Genomic DNA, 14,357 nt, shown 5'->3' with positions numbered 1-14,357 from the left:
CTTCCTCAGATCCTGCAGAGGGCAGAGCCTCCAGCCGAGGAGAGGCAGCCCCTTGGTGCAGCCTGAGCTCTCCATGGGCCTGGAGCATCCCCTGCCAGCCCTGCGCTCCCTCTCCTCCCAGGTCTCGCTTTTCCAGGGTCAGCCAGTGGGGAGGCCCCATCCTCCCTTCCCTGTGTGTCTCCTGGGCTGAAACTTGCAGTGCACTGGGACAGGGATGAGGCTTCCCTCAGGCCCATTTAGGGAGGGGACTGGCTCCCAGCCTGGCACAGGTCCTCAGCTCTGCCTTGGTTGCCTTAGAATGAGATGGATCAGTCAGTGCCCTGAAGGTAAAGGTAGGAGACTGTCCCTGCTGTTGGGAGGCTGGTCTAGGGATGGAGGACTTAACAGGTCCTCCCAGTCTGTCAGGCCTGGGCAGCGCTGTCCTGTCTTAGGACTCAGAAAGTCCAGTCCTGGGATGGGACGGTGCTTCCCAGGGTGGGTGGCCAGGGTCTGACAGTAGCACCCCCAGGGAGTGACCACATCACCCAGCCAGGGTCCAGAGGAACTGGACTGAGACCTGCCCAGTGCACTGAGGGTGCACCTGGAGTCCACCCCACCTGACGTCCCCGCAGCCCTCACAGGGCCTGACCTCCCAACATGCATCTGCCTCTCCCTGCACCCCAGCTGTCCACTCTGCCTGTTCCCTGACTTCCTCCATTCTGTCCAGTAAGATGGGCTGGTCTCAGCGGACAGCCTGTGTGCACATTTGGTGGCAAGTAGGAGTGACACACCATCCCTGGGAGTCGCCATAGTTCCTGCCAAACCCAACCCCAGAACTCTGTCCCTGAGGTGGTTTTACCAAACCCCAAACCCAGAACTGTGGTTGTGGCTCAGGGCTCAGCACCCACTAGTGCTGGGACACTATTGGGAGGCTGGGACCTGGCCAAAGCCCATGGTGTCTGTGGCCTGAGGACAGTGTGTCTTGGGGCCATAAGGCCAGACCAACAATGGCCATTGTGTCATAGGGGCTCAGCCCCAGTGTTTGTCCTTCCCTGGCTACTTCTGATTCAGTCCCATCAGGGCCCTGGAGCCCAAGACCCAGCATCCAAGGTCCAGGAATCCTGGTGGCTCAGCTTATTTTATTGTGTTTCATCTGACAACAAAAATATCAGATCAGATGCACAGATAAATGACTGGAAGTGCTTAATGACTAGAAGAAATCTAGGAGCAGCAAGAAGGTAATGTGGAGAGGGGAGGACCTCCATGACTGATGCCTGCAGAGCCGGGGTACAGGCACCCAGTGCTGTGTCTTGGCACCACCTGCCTCTCTGAGGGTGAGTGGCACACTGTCCTTACCCAGAGGACAGCAGATCCGGTCACCAGGTTTCGGCCTGTCCCTGCAAGCATCACATTGCTGGAAGAGAATCTCATGCCTGAACTTGCACCATCCCTAGCTCAGGGGTTAGGGGTTGTCTCTTGGTGACCTAAATGAAAAAAATGGGTCTAGATCACAGTTCCTGACGCTGAGCACTCATCCACTCTTTGAATCGTGGGAGGGGAGTCCCGGTTCTCGGCTGCTCCTCAAGGGAGTCCCCTTTCAGGTATGCGGCTGGGCAAGGTCACTCCTGCTGGATGTCTAGAAGGGGGAAACCAAGGACCTAGGAAAATACCAGGTACAGCCTTTCCACGCTCATCCAGAGCAGGACAAACAGGCCAGGCAATGTCAGGAGCCCAGGTCTCCAGCTGGAGGGAACGTCAACCCTGCAGTAGGAGCAGGGGCACTTTGCACATCCTAGGCACAGATGGTAATGTAGGCACCGCAGGTAAGCTGGGCTTAGTACCCCTCCCTGGCTTCAGAAAGAAGCCAAACAAGGAGCTTTCTGCAGAATGAAACCTGCTTTCCTTCCAGAAGCACTGCTGACTGTTCGGTGCTTGCCATTTGTGGCAGTGAGCCTTTTGTTCATTCTGAGGTTGGGCTGCTTTCTCCTCTTGGCCCTGCCTTACAGATCATAAAGGAGAGCAGTAAGAGGTCCCCAGCAAACATCCACAGATGGTCCTGGAGATAAGTCACCTTCTGAGAAACATGTCATGTTCTGGGAGGGCTAAGGCATCAAGTAAATCTTATGGGGTTGGAGGGTCCCAGGGCAGGTGGGGCAATCCGGAGCCATGGGGGCTTCCCATGGGAGTTGGGAGGTCCTGAGGCAGAGACAGTGGTTCCACAGGAGTCACAGAGCCACCAAGGGCTCTCCTGGCCCAGGAAGCAGTCAATACCATGGACTGAACACCTGCTGGGCTCCAAGCCCTGGTCTAGGATGGGGCATGTGGGGCCTGGAGGGAGCTCAGAGTGGGAGGCAGAGAGAAGCGTGCTCAGAGGGCACCCATTTCTGCATGTAACGTGGTCCTGAGATTTTGGCTGGGAAGGGTTTCCAGGGTTTCATATGTGTTATGGAGCTACTTCCTCTCCCCAGCCTCACCCTGCAGGAATCCAGTGAATATATTGCCACCAGTGTACCCATTCCTGAGGGGTGGTGCTTCTACAGGGCCTGTGACTTGTTGCACAACTTCAGACACCATCATCCTGCAGCAGCACTGCACCCTCTCTAGTCAGGGTGTTGATGACTTCCTCAAGGCCAAGACCACGTTCAAGATTTTGGACTTTTGATGCACTTGTGATGAGCAAGGTGGGCTTCTTCGGGATCTTAATTCAGGAGGTAGAATGCAGCTTGAGATCAAGTGTCTGATCAAAGAACTTGAACTTGATCTGGAGGGCTTTGGGGAGCCATGGAAGGTGCTGGATAAAGGAGGGACAGTCAGATACGTGTTAGAGATGACCGTAGAAGGCTGCCTGGAATGAGTGAACAAGAGCCAGACCAGGGAGGGAGCTTGTGGGGCAGGTCTGGAGATGGCAAGGGAGGGATCCTGCTTGGATGAACAGTCTCCAGAGACTGTCTCAGGTTACAGTCAGGTGCCCTCAGAGCTAGTGTGTTCAGAGGTCTTGTCTCCAGGATGAAAATGGGAAGGAGTTGTCAGATGAGGACGTATAAATGGAGGCTGGCATATTCATGAGTGCCGGTGGTGGTCCTGGTGTGGGGCCACTATGAGAACAGGGGTCTCTCCATCCAGGGACATGGTGGATGGACCCTACATCACTCCATTCTGCCCTTTCTTTCCCTCCTCCCATTCTACCGAGGGCCTCACTGCATTGGCGCTCTCCATCCTCTGGTGCTGAAGCAGCCAAGAGACACAAACCTGCCTGGCCACCTTTAGAATATGACAGCACAGCCAGTGGCCTCTACTGGATCCTGTACAACCTCACAAGACCCCCAGACACCAAGAGTGCTGCCAGCACATGGTGCAAGAGTCCTGAGGGACCACAGTCCTGAAGACATTGAATGGTGGGTGCAGGGCCTCATGGCCTGTCCCCAGCCCCTCTCATTGGCTCTGCTCCAGGTGGTGAAGGGGGAAAATGTTTTTGTCAATTCTGCCATGATTGCCTAGCAGGAAAAGGAGCAGAGCTCAGAAGCAGGGCCTGGTACCCAGCCTGCATAATGAGGGAGAATTTGTAGGCTTTGTGGACAGAAAGATCTGGGAGTCCATATCTATCACCCACTAACTCTCTGTGAGACATTAATAAAATCAGTTTTCTTTTCTGAACTACATTTCTGCCACCTGTAAATTGAGGGGGATTTCTTCTACCTCACAAAGCTGCTTAGGGAATGCCTGACAGTGAATGTAGAGCAGGTGCCACCCAGCCAGAATTTGGTGTCCAGACCACTCCTCTTCCCCCTTGATTTTCTGCCTAAATTTGCATTTTGTTCCTAAGACCTTCACTCCCCTTTATTTTGCTCTTCCCTCTGATTCTCACCTTATCATCTATCCCGTGGGTTCACCAGGATCTAAGTGGGTAACAGTCATGTGTGCATGTGCGTGTATGTACATATGCCCTGTATTGGTGTTGGAGTGTGGGGTGTGTGTGTGTGTGTGTGTGTGTGTGTGTTGGAGTCACTGAGTGACTGAAACAGTCCACACCAGCCTGTGTTCCTGCTCATTGCTGGAGGTGTTGTCAGCTCCCCTGCCCTCAACCCAAGGTCTAACCCTTGCAGTGCAGGCAGGGCGTTCAGGAGGAATCATGTCTTTGGAAGGAGCCCTGAGGAGTGACTGGTGGGTATTGGTGGATAAATACCCTAGCTCCCTTGCTCTGGGTGGGATGACTCTGAGATACATGTTCTGTGCTGTCTCTCAGAAGTACCTGGCAGGGCTGAGTCCTGGCTGCCACAGTGGAAACTTTCTTGATGAATGTCCCTTTAACTGCTGCATTCCTTTCCTGTCTCAGTTCCCCACTTCTCTTCTGGTGTTTCCTGGGATTACCACCCTAAGGAAGAACTGGCAGTAGAATTACTGTCCGAGAGTCATCTCCAAATAAAATTTTTGTATCTGAATCTTTTCCTCTAGATCTACTTCCAGGAAACTCAAACTAAGACACACATTTTTTTCTGTCGGCTCCTACAATCCTCATAGACCTGTCATTGTGCTGAGGATCAGAGAGGGAATGTCACTTGCCCAAAGTCACACAGCTGAACAGTGGTGGAGTTCAACTTTGACCATGGGCTGTCTGGTCCCAAGGTGGATGCTTGCTCCTCTTGCATGAGACTCCTCTCTTATCAGGGTCAAATGAATGAATGGAGGCTGATAAAAGTTTGGTCTCTGATGACTGTGCCAGAGGCTCACGGCTGGCGCCTGTGTTCTCTCTTACCTCATTAAGAGTAATAATGAAAAACATGCTTGGGGCTGACTGTGTGCCTCGGGGTGTTGTTGTAGGTGTTTGCTTACTTTAATTCATTTAATTTTCACAATAACCTTGTTTTTACTTTTAGTTTTTAGGTGAAAAAAACTGGGGCAAAGAGCGATACAAGACAGTTGCCAAAATTCATACTGCTTGTCCAGGTTTGAAGCAAGCAGTCTGCACCTAGAGTCCTTGTCTGTACCCATGGCACCCTGGTTTCTCACACATCTCATAATGGAGTTCCACTTTGTGTCAAGCATGGCATTGAGCAGTTTCTAATAATAAACGTGTACCAATTCTATCATCAAGCTGTTTATGTTTTTTACATTTCTGTTCTTGATAATTATATGCTAGTCTTTGAATATGAAGATAATGCTTCTGAACCAATATTCATAATACATGTGCCTCGAGTTGTTATGTTTTGCAAGAGAAATGAGTTTCTTTTAAGAACATAATCTGTAATATCACTAAATATATATATTATGGGATATCATTGTTTTCCAAAGGTCTTTGAGCTGAAATAAAATATAAGTTTATTTTGATCTGATGCACTTTATTTCCCAGTCTTCATGTGACCAACAGCACAAACTGCAAGACTGTCTGTCACCTGAGTGTGGCTTGCAACCAAGCACATGTGGGAATTCAGTGAAGGCCCCTGCCTTGACCTCATTATTTTCAAAAAAATCCAAGAAACTCATTATCAACAGGAACCAGCCAAAGACAGTGGTCACTCTTTATCCATGTAAATAGACACCGTAATTTAAGGCCATTGTAATACCAGAAATCTGCACTGTGAATACTTGGAAGATGACAGTTGATAAAGCTTGGAGGTTTGCAATGGCTGGATTGTCAGAAGGGGTTAAATGTATGTTCTAATAATAAGAGAGCAAGAAAAGAGAATGCCCTGGTGATGTGTACATTTAAAATACAGAGGTACATTTTAGGAAAACCAAAAATCAATCCATGAACTTTGAAATGAAGGGAGATAGTTCTGAGAGAACTAGAGGAACTGGACTTGAGATCCAAGATTACAATTTACTCAATTTATTTTTTATAGATAATTTAAATATGGAATATTTAATTTTATTATTATAGATAGTAAGGTATAATACAGAATATAAAGTCCATTAAATTAAGGTGGTTATAGATCCTGGTTTTCTTGACACTCCTATATCATGCTGATGGTTCCTCTGTGAATACTAACACTACCCCCTTCGATTCACAAGTGTCTTGCAGTGTGTGTGTGTGTGTGTGCGTGCACGCGTGCATGTGTAGCTTTTGGTTTTATTCTTGTTTGTTTGTTTTGCAAAAATGAAATGATAGCAAACGTGTGTTCCTGAAACTTTTCTTCACTGAATACGTATCTTAGAATCTTTATTTTTCTTATTATTCAAAATAATTCCTTTTTTAACCTAATACTTACTCATCATTAAATATAGTTATTTAATCCTCTTTTAAAACCATTTGAATTGTTTTAAATTTTGCCCTACTGCCAATAATTTCATCATATTCTTTTAACCTATAACTGCACATATGTTTTAGTATTTCTGTAGGTTACATTTTTGGAAATGGTATCAGATCAAAAAAGTTAACATTAAAATCATAATCAATATTCCCAAATATAGACACATTTTTGAATCTTCAATTTAATCACTTTCATACAATTTCAACTTTCCTTAATAATACTTCCAATTTAAACTAAGGAGCTTTAGTTGTTTCGGACCACAAAGATTTCTATCAGAGGGAGGACAAAATGTGAAATATTTTGTTTTGTAATTTATTTGTTGCAAAAAACATCATTGCTGTTTGGAAATTGAGAAATTGTCCAAGCAAGTACACTACGGACAACAAATGTCATGAACTGCCTGTCCACACTGAGGTTTGAGAGCAACAGGAGACTTGAGACTTCTTCTAAGACAGTTTAAAGAAGTCTCATTTATTTGTCTTTTTATACAATGTAGCAAATCAATATATTAAATAATATAAGAACATCAAGTTTTCTTACATATAAAACTAGAGTAACCTATCAAACAAAGCTGTTCCATGTAACTGAGAACTCATTAACCCTGAGGTCCTAGGACTATATGAAGTCAGTGCAATAGCAAGCAATAGTCTGTCATGTGCAACTAGGGCTGCTGGTGGGGAAAAGTACAACATCCCAGATTCGTCAGTGATGTGGCTGGATTGTTGGGTGTAAGAAATGCACCAGCCCTGACTCAGAGATGCCCTCTCTTGCTCATCTTCCTGTCATTCTGGTGCTGAACACCTGTGCCCACCCATAGTGACCTGTGACCGAGGGCATGTGCACAAACACCTTCCCTATCTCCCTGTCTTTTTTCTTTCCCTCTTTTCCCTTTATTCATTCCACTATCCTTCTTCCTCCCCCTCATAACCCCAACTCTTTTCATATCATCAACAAATGGCAAGTACAGGCCCTGAGGAAGACACAGATATCTAAGACAGAACTTCTGCCCTCGAAAAGCCCCTGATCTAGTCTGGGAGACTGACATATAATCAGAGGATCAGATAGCCTGATGAACACTGTGATCATGTGCCTGACACCTTAGAATAAAGAAAATGCGGCAACTCATATTGCTAGGAGGAATCAGGACAGCTTTGCAGAGCACAGGGCGTTTGTGATGTGTCTGGAAGTTCATTGTCTTTGAGTGTAGGAAACCACCGTTGGAGCATATAGGCTGGACCTAGGAACCCTGGGCTCTGCACCAAACACAGGCTCCTGAATGGATGATAGGTGACATTGTCACTGTCTTTAGTCGCTGCCCTGGCTTGCCTAGAAGGCAATAAATTAAGTTGTCATAGGTGGTGTGTACTCGTATCTAAAGATGTCACTGCTAGCTGAGGGGAAATAAGCCCCTGAAGATTGTTAGGGCAGTGAAATTATTCTTTAAGATACTGTTATGGGAAATATATGACATAATGCATTTAGCAAAGCCCATAGAACCATAAAACACAGGGATTAAACCCTAATATAAACTGTGGATGTTAGTTAATCATAATGCATGAATATTGGTTCAAATAAGGGTAACAAATGTGCCACACCAACACAAAATGTTAGTAATAGGAAAAAGTAGAGGCTGGTGGTGGAAGACAGTATACAGGAACCCCATATATTTTGTTCACATTTTCTGAAAACCTAAAACTGGTCTAAAAATCAAAGTCTATTAATTTTTTTAAACACCATGAAACAGTATGTCTATCTTCTATTAGTTCCCTGCCTTTGTGAAAATAAGAGCAGATTTTCGGTTTTTCTTCTTTAGGACAAGAATTATATTTTTATAAAAACTCCTCCATTACTTTTGATATATCTAATTATTTCTTCAATAACTGGATCAAACACTTTAATATTAATGAAGGTAGATCCAATAGGATATCTTGGTAGATTGGAAGAGAGAGTGAGAGAAACAGAGGCATAAAGGATGATGCTGAGCAAGAAGAAGCAGGGCTGGTACTAGGGTGAGCCAAGTGAGATGTTAAGGGCATAAAATTTAAGGTGGCCCTTGCATAGCCATGCAAAAGCAAGGTCAGCACTTCCTTGATGCTCTGAATGCCTTAAAGTTTGTGCCTAAGTGGTTGGCTTACTTCACTCTTGTCCTAGTCCTGACTGGATCAATGGTATCACCATCCACTGAGTTGGGGGAGGCTGAGCAGAAGCAAATTTGGGGAGGCTGGATTGAATATAGAAGCCTGGTTCTGGACATGTTGACTTTGAGATGGCCATTGAACATTCAAGTGGACACATCTGGTAGCCAGCTGGATCTCTGAGTCTATATCTCAGGAAAGAGGCTGAGACTAAAGTTATGTATTTAGAAGTTATCACAAGACTAGACGAACTCATGAAGAAAGTGAGTGTGAATGGATAGTTAGGTAGATAAGGGAAGAGTTTCAAGGCCTGAGCCATGAAATACTTCTACTTGTCAGAAAGAAAAAGAGGAGCCAGCAAGGAACCTTGAAAAAGAGCAGGCAATAAGAGAAGGAACACTGGCAGTGTATATTCCTGGAAGACAAGACAATGCTTCAAGGAGTAGAGAGTAATAAATTGTGTTTCATGCTGCTATAGTTGAGTTAGACAAAGCTTGAAACTCGAACTTTGGTGTTAGTAGCATTGAGGTCATCGACGATGTTGACTAAAACAGTTTTAGTGGAGAGATGACAACAAAAGCCTGAACAGAGTGCACTGAAGATAGAAGAAGAGAGGAGAGAAATTTGATTCTGCAAATACATAAAACTCTTTCAAGGGCTTCTTTTAGAAAGAGGAAGGAAGATAGAGAGAGAGACAGACAGACAGAGTGAGAGAGGTGAGAGAGAAGCCAGAGGGGGAAGAGAGGTCCAGAATTTAATACTTTCCCAGTTTTTCCAACTTGCATCCCAACCCCTTGTCTCTGGGTTTAGCTCTGGATACTTTGAGATTCTAATATTTATCTCCTCAGAAGGTGAGATGCAGAAGAGGAGATAGGAAATTGAGATAATAACTACTTTCTTCTGATGGGTGAGAAAAATTCTATATGAGAGTTTTTCCACCAAGACACAAGTGAAAGGAAGTGGCAACATGTTGCAATTCATCTAAGATCAGCAACTTTTTTTCTCTGTTTGAATTTGTTGATTTGGAAATTATTTGGCTCTGCAACTGAATCATGATTTGCTCTACCAGTTTTTCTAAAGTTTCACATGCTGATGCCAGTTAAGAAAGAATACATTTTAATCTGTCAACTTTTGCTTACCAAAGAGGATCTAAAAGTGTGTTCAAAGGTAATTTGAACAGACTCTTTCAAGATAGTGCATCTTTTAGTAGATCCGCAGAACAGTAAATATAACTTGATAATCACGCCAAACATTTCTTGCATTGTAAAATTGAATTGGCAGCTTTGCATAATAAAGGGCTAAAATTATGAACCACACAAGATTTGCCTGAAACTTGATTGTTCAGTCTCAAAATTCTCTACTGAATACTCTTGTGCTTGCTTTTGTATTTATCCATTTTCATGTAACTGCTTAGAGCAGACTTTTTAAAAAACCTTTTTTCATAAAAATAAATTTTAATAAATATGCCGGCGGGTGGTAGGGATACCGACCCTACCGAGGAGCAGATGGCAGAAACAGAGAGAAACGACGAAGAGCAGTTCGAATGCCAGGAACTGCACGAGTGCCAGGTGCAGGTGGGGGCCCCCGAGGAGGAAGAGGAGGACGCGGGCCTGGTGCCCGAGGCCGAGGCCGTGGCTGCCAGCTGGATGCTCGATTTCCTCTGCCTCTCTCTTTGCCAAGCTTTCCGCGACGGCCGCTCCGAGGACTTCCGCAGGAGCTACAACAGCGCAGAGGCTATTATTCATGGACTATCCAGTCTAACAGCTTACCGGTTGAGAACGATATACGTATGTCAGTTTTTGACAAGAATTGCAGCAGGAAAAACCCTTGATGCACAGTTTGAAAATGATGAACGAATTACACCCTTGGAATCAGCCCTGATGATTTGGGGTTCAATTGAAAAGGAACGTGACAAACTTCACGAAGAAATACAGAATTTAATTAAAATTCAGGCTATAGCTGTTTGTACGGAAAATGACAACTTTAAAGAAGCAGAAGAAGTCTTTGAAAGAATATTTGGTGATCCAAATTCTTTATGCCTTTCAAAAGCAAATTGCTTATGATAATCTCTCAGAAAGATACATTTCATTCCTTTTTTCAACACTTCAGCTACAACCACATGATGGAGAAAATTAAGAGTTATGTGAATTATGTGCTAAGTGAAAAATCATCAACCTTTCTAATGAAGGCAGCAACAAAAGAAGTAGAAAGTAAAAGAACAAGAACAATAACTTCTCAAGATAAACCTAATGGTAATGATATTGAAATGGAAACTGAAGCTAATTTGGATACAAGAAAAAGGTCTCAAAAGAATCTTTTCTTATCTAAGTTGCAACATGGAACCCAGCAACAAGACCTTAATAAGAAAGAAAGAAGAGTAGGAACTCTTCAAAGTACAAAAAAGAAAAGAGAAAGCAGAAGAGCCACTGAAAGCAGAATACCTGTTTCAAAGGGTCAACCGGTAACTCCTGAAAAACATCGAGCTAGAAAAAGACAGACATGGCTTTGGGAAGAAGACAAGAATTTGAGATCTGGCGTGAGGAAATATGGAGAGGGAAATAGTCTAAAATACTATTGCATTATAAATTCAACAACTGGACTAGTGTCATGTTAAAAGACAGATGGAGGACCACGAAGAAACTAAAACTGATTTGCTCAGACAGCGAAGACTGATTGTGTTTGTAAAAGCTTGATGAAAGGACAGTTAAGTATTTTGATCACTGCATTTTGTTTGAAACTTGTGTCATTGATGTATTTTAAAACTTCTGTTTAAAGCATTAAAGTATTTTTCTGTGACCATCAATTAATATGAGGGTTTGTGCTATAAGAGTTAAAGCATATGCTATCATTGTATTCTTTAAGAACTTTATTTTGATAAAATGTAAATTTGTTGAACCCTGTCACATTTAGTATCCCCACCCCCAAATCCTGTTCCAATGAAAAAATTAAAACCTGATACGAAAAAAAAATTAAGTTAACCTATTTTGTGTCTGTAGGCTGACCTCAATCCTGTAACATAACCCATTAAAATGAATTTTCTTTTTTTTTAAGACAGAGTTTCTCTCTGTCGCCCAGGCTGGAGTGCAGTGGCACAATTTCAGCTCACTGCAACCTCTGCCTCCTGGGTTCAAGCGATTCTCCTGCCTCAGCCTCCTGAGTAGCTGGGATTACATGCACACGCCACCACGCCCAGCTAATTTTTGTACTTTTAGTAGAGGCGGGGGTTTCACCATGCTGGTTAGGATGGTCTCGAACTCCTGACTTCATGATTCACCTACCTCTGCCTCCCAAAGTGCTGAGATTACAGATGTGAGCCACTGCGTCCTGCCTAAAATGAATTTTCTAGATGATTGAATAACAGTAGTCTTTTGATAGGAGATAAGGAGTTGGTTTATGGCCTTAATATATTACTTACTTAAGATGTTTATTAATAGAATGATGAATGTACAGAGTAACCTATAAGCATGACATGCTTTTGCTTTCAGTAGTTTCATGTAAAGAAAAAAACTTGAAAATAGTAATACCTAAGGACCCATGGGAATAATAGACACTGGGGAGGTAGGATGGGGAGCGGGAACAAGAGCTGAAAAACTACCTACTGGGGACTCTGCTCACTACCTGGGTGACAGGATCATCTGTACCCTAAACCTCAACATCACACAGTATACCCAGCTAACAAACCTGCCCATGTGTTCCCTGAATCTAAAAAAAAAAATTGAAATAATTGTTTTAAAAAAGAAAAGACAATAGTATTACCCACCCATGGGACAAAATTTGTACTATTAGCAAGAATGATTTGTGTCTCATTTAGAAACAATTTGACTTTTGTTCCAGTGTTTAAACTTTGACAAAAGTGGTTTTGAATAGATCTTTATAAACTGATGCCATAAATACAAGATTCTCTGATACCTTCATTTAATATATCAATATTGGGCCTAAAACAGTATTCTGTAAAGCTTAAATTGGTATTAACTATGATCATCTTGATGTCTATGATAGATAATAAACAAGGTCATACATACCTTACTAAACAATTTTGGTTTTTCACCAACATTTTATTTAAAAGATTTAGACTAACAGAATTATTTAGGATTTCGAGTCGTGTGCTTTATTTAACAAGTGAGTAAAAATATTGGAATATTGAAGTATTTGCATAAAAAATCAAATGGTAGTGTTTTGTAATCTCTATTGTATTTCCTATTAAGGTTTCATATATTACTTTTCCATTGTTCCTGAATTTGTTATCCTATATATAAACAGAAACATGGATGAGTACCATAAAATAAATAAATAAATAAATAAATAAATAAATAAATAAATATGCCAAACTCACTCCAATAGCATCCATCATATCATATGTAGTATATAAATATATATTTTACCATTATAATTGACAAACCAGCAATTATGAGCTTGATTCTTTGTGGATGCATTAGGAGCAGTGTTTCTTCATAGGATATAATATTCCATAATTTCTTATTCTTTACTGCTTGCTGCACTGTAAAAGGTTTATAAAATGAGTTGCTTTTGGGGTGTGAAATGAGCAAGCATCAGAGGAAAAGCATTAAGGACAAGAAAGTGGAGTGAGGATCATGAAGCATGTGCATTTCTTTCTCAAGGTTGTGGGTAAATTTCAGCTCCATGGAAAATCTTGAGAAAGAATCCAGCAAGAATGAAATCATGAAATGTTAGCTTTCCCCAAGCAGAAATTCCATAATAGAACTATAAAATTGCTGCTTACAAATTTTTTCTTCTAAATTCTACTTGAAATTGGGGAATTGAAAAGGCCAGGAGGGACCTTGGAATTCATCTAGTCTGAACTCATTATGCATAGGAAAAGCTTAGATGAGCCATTCTGCAAATCACACTAAAGTGACATAGAAACTACTAGAACCTAAGGTTCTGAACTACTGTTTCAGGTGTTCATCTGCTACAACAAACATTTATCAAACACCTAGTAGGTATAAGAGATCATTTAAACCCACCCCAAAAGTTACAAAGTTGAGGAAATCACTCTGCCTTTGCAGAAATCACAATCTATTATCAAAGCATATGATAAAAATTTCAATATCTAAAACACAAGATCTAATGTGTTAAGTGCCAGGAGAATGATCTAAGAGTTTAAGAAGGGAGAGATACAATGAAGTTTGGGCAAACCAGTATGTTTCTTGAAGGGATAGCACTTAATTTGTGATGTGAAGGTAACATCTCAGTAAAGAAAAGTGAGGAAGAAAGCGGTAAGCCTGGCAGAAGGAATATTATTAGCAAGTGCAGGAAAATATACTCTAATCAAAAAGAGCAAATAGCCTAATGTGACTGGATTTCAATTTACCTTTACATTTTTTCTATCATGTTATTTCATGCCCATAAATTATGGCAATAGTCTAAATGAACTTGAATATCAGACCAAATTGCCTTGTCTTATGTGGTAACCCACTCAAGTCTCTAAGCAGAAAATAACCTGACCCCCATTCTCTGAGATTTGAGAAAAAAAACTGTGTATCTTTCACTAAAGTTTGTAATGCATTTTGGAAGGAAAGAGGAAAAGAGAACGAATAAGTCCTGACCATGTGTATTACCCATTTGCTCTGAAAGCCATACCCTGCCTCTTTTTCTGCTCAGCTCTGAATGTTAATCTCACAATGAGGTTTAGCTAAGTGAAGGCAGAGGAGCGGGCATCCAAAGGGTAGAAGGGAAGGAGAAGCCAGACTGTTTCTCCTCACTCTCTGTACTTGAGGTAGCATCTCTTCTCTGGTTTCGGTTCCTGTTGTGCAGTCTTTGCCATGCTTCCAGCCTGGCAGCCTTGGCATTTCCTAAGCAGTTCCTTCTCCATGATTCCAGGTCCTGCTGAGGCCCCAACTCAGAGAATCCCGTAGTGCCACTGCCTCCCTTTGAGCTCCATTTCTGATATCATAGAGACTTTCTGTTGTTGCTAACCTCTGGGTGCTTCACATTTTCTTATTTTTTCCACTCTTCCAATATAGGATATTAAAAA

General features: G+C 42.6%; 1 long non-coding RNA gene and 1 pseudogene across 4 annotated transcripts; both read left to right on the top strand.

Annotated features, from left to right (window-relative positions):
- The first annotated feature begins 1,083 nt into the window (after positions 1–1,083).
- LOC116467826 (uncharacterized) lies at positions 1,084–5,138 on the top strand. 4 transcript variants are annotated; one of them, XR_009213525.1, is made up of 4 exons: positions 1,084–1,217; positions 2,448–2,660; positions 3,214–3,374; positions 4,432–4,545. It is a non-coding gene; the product is annotated as an uncharacterized LOC116467826 (long non-coding RNA). The 4 variants fall into 4 exon arrangements; XR_009213526.1 differs by lacking the exon at positions 1,084–1,217 and adding an exon at positions 2,017–2,093; XR_009213527.1 differs by lacking the exons at positions 1,084–1,217; positions 4,432–4,545 and adding an exon at positions 4,854–5,138 and having other exon boundaries at positions 2,147–2,660.
- Positions 5,139–9,825: 4,687 nt separating this feature from the next.
- LOC116468785 (telomeric repeat-binding factor 1-like) lies at positions 9,826–10,991 on the top strand (annotated as a pseudogene).
- Positions 10,992–14,357: the final 3,366 nt, after the last annotated feature.

This window comes from Hylobates moloch, unplaced genomic scaffold, assembly GCF_009828535.3.
Source record: "Hylobates moloch isolate HMO894 unplaced genomic scaffold, HMol_V3 SCAFFOLD_5, whole genome shotgun sequence".
NCBI classification, from domain to species: domain Eukaryota; kingdom Metazoa; phylum Chordata; class Mammalia; order Primates; family Hylobatidae; genus Hylobates; species Hylobates moloch.
The sequence above is the reverse complement of the archived record's forward strand: the minus strand, read 5'-3'. Positions and strand labels throughout refer to the sequence as shown.